This window comes from Mandrillus leucophaeus, unplaced genomic scaffold, assembly GCF_000951045.1.
Source record: "Mandrillus leucophaeus isolate KB7577 unplaced genomic scaffold, Mleu.le_1.0 Scaffold329, whole genome shotgun sequence".
Classification (NCBI taxonomy): domain Eukaryota; kingdom Metazoa; phylum Chordata; class Mammalia; order Primates; family Cercopithecidae; genus Mandrillus; species Mandrillus leucophaeus.
This window is the reverse complement of record NW_012103465.1, coordinates 1702222-1704390: the sequence shown is the minus strand read 5'-3', so window position 1 is coordinate 1704390 and position 2169 is coordinate 1702222. Positions and strand designations below refer to the sequence as shown.

At 45.5% G+C, this 2169-nt stretch overlaps 1 pseudogene across 1 annotated transcript; it reads left to right on the top strand.

Annotated features, from left to right (window-relative positions):
- Positions 1–206: 206 nt before the first annotated feature.
- LOC105545423 lies at positions 207–1267 on the top strand (annotated as a pseudogene). Its single transcript, XR_001006917.1, has 2 exons — positions 207–877; positions 952–1267. The product of XR_001006917.1 is annotated as a ras-related protein Rab-13 pseudogene (transcript).
- Positions 1268–2169: the final 902 nt, after the last annotated feature.

Below are 2169 nucleotides of genomic sequence, written 5' to 3'. Positions count from 1 at the left end.
GGGTAGAATATGTATATATACCAAATTTTGTTTATCTTTTCATCTGTCAATGGACCCTTGGGCTGCTCTCACATTTTAGCTACTGTAAATAATGCTGTTATAGCTTCCTGGACTGGGCTCCGTGCTGCTCTGTTTGCCAATCGTCCAGTCCCGCCTACCAGTGTGGGGCGCTCCCCACCTCTCTCCCGGCTCCCCCGGTGTCCGCCATGGCCGAAGCCTACGACCACCTCTTCAAGTTACTGCTGATCGGGGACTCGGGAGTGGGCAAGACTTGTCTGATCATTCGCTTTGCAGAAGACAACTTCAACAACACTTACATCTCCACCATTGTAATTGATTTCAAGATCCGCACTGTGGATATAGAGGGGAAGAAGATCAAACTACAAGTCTGGGACACGGCTGACCAAGAGTGATTCAAGACAATAAGTACTGCCTACTACCGTGGAGCCATGGGTATTATCCTAGTATACGACATCATGGATGAGAAATCTTTCGAGAATATTCAGAACTGGATGAAAAGCATCAAGGAGAATGGCTCGGCTGGGGTGGAACACCTCTTGCTAGGGAACAAATGTGACATGGAGGCCAAGAGGAAGGTGCAGAAGGAGCAGGCCGATAAGTTGCCTCCAGAGCAAGGAATCCGATTTTTCGAAACTAGTGCTAAATCCAGTAGGAATGTGGATGAGGCTTTTAGCTCCCTGGCCCAGGACATCTTGCTCAAGTCAGGAGGCCGGAGATCAGGAAACGGCAACAAGCCTCCCAGTACTGACCTGAAAACTTGCGACAAGAAGAACACCAGCAAGTGCTCCCTGGGCTGAGGACCCTTTCTCGCCCCCCCACCCTGGAAGCTGAACCTGAGGGAGACAGGGCAGAGGGAGTGAGCAGGGGAGAAATAGCAGAGGGGCTTGGAGGGACACATAGGTAGATGGTAAAGAGAATGAGGAATAAAAGGAGAAGAGAAAAGGAAAAAGCAGAAAGGAAAAGAAGGAAGAGAGAGGAAGGGAGAAGGGAGAGGAATGGATTGAGGAAGTGAAAGAAGGTAAGGAGGTAGGAAGAGGGAGGAGGAAAGGAAGGGGAGATGGCCTCAAGCTTCAGACCTTACCTGGGTTTTCAGGGCAAACATAAATGTAAATACACTGATTTATTCTGTTACTAGATCAGGTTTTAGGGTCCTGCAAAGGGCTAGCTCGGCACTACACTAGCGGATTTGCTCCTGTTCTGTCATTTTTCATGGTCTTCCTTGGTTTTAAAGGCCGCCATTTGCACATACACACACACACACAAAATAATAATAATAATAATGCTGTTATAAACATGGGTGTACAAATATCTGCTCAAGTTCTTGCTTTTAATTCTTTTGGATATATAGCCAGAAGGGGAATTGCTGGATCATATGGTAATTCCATTTTTAACTTTTTGAGAAACTGCCAAACTGTTTCCATAGTGGCTAGGTTGCACCATTTTACATTCCCACTAGCAGTGCACAAGGGTGGCAATTTCTCCATCCTTGCCAACACATCTTCTGTGTTTTTTGTTTGTTTGTTTGTTTGACGGTAACCATCCTAAGGGGTGTAAAGTGGATCTTTTGCATTTTAAGGAGTTAAAACAGGAATTTCAAACTCAAATATTCATAGAGGCCAAGGAGGTAACTGTAAACAAGTGAGACAAGCCCCATTAAGATGATCTGTGGCACTGGACACTCAGTCTCAGGGTCTAGGAGGTAACAGGAATTGGCTGATACAATAGCCACTTGTAGAGCCCATGGAGTTATTACTCAGCTGTACCAGATTACGGCTCTGGCAGATCTTCATGCAGATCTTTCATGCATTACATGACATCTTCTGATTTTTAAGAATTAAGTAATGGTTTTGAATTTAGAGCCCACTGCAAGCCAATATTCTATAGTCAACTAGATTTAGATGAAAGGATGTGAATATAGGACTGTGGGTATAAATAGAAGCCTTCCCACATTTGCAGTGAGAATCTCACTCCTGGGCAAGACAACAGAAATTCTGTGGTGGAACAGGTGCTGAAACCTAGCACCTGGAAGATGGCTGATATGGCAAATGAGAGCTGATGACTAAGAGCGCCAATCCTTTGGGCTCCTGTTTAGCAGGATGTAGAGGAGAGGCATCATGCTGGGGATTTCCCCTTTCTCAAACACTGATG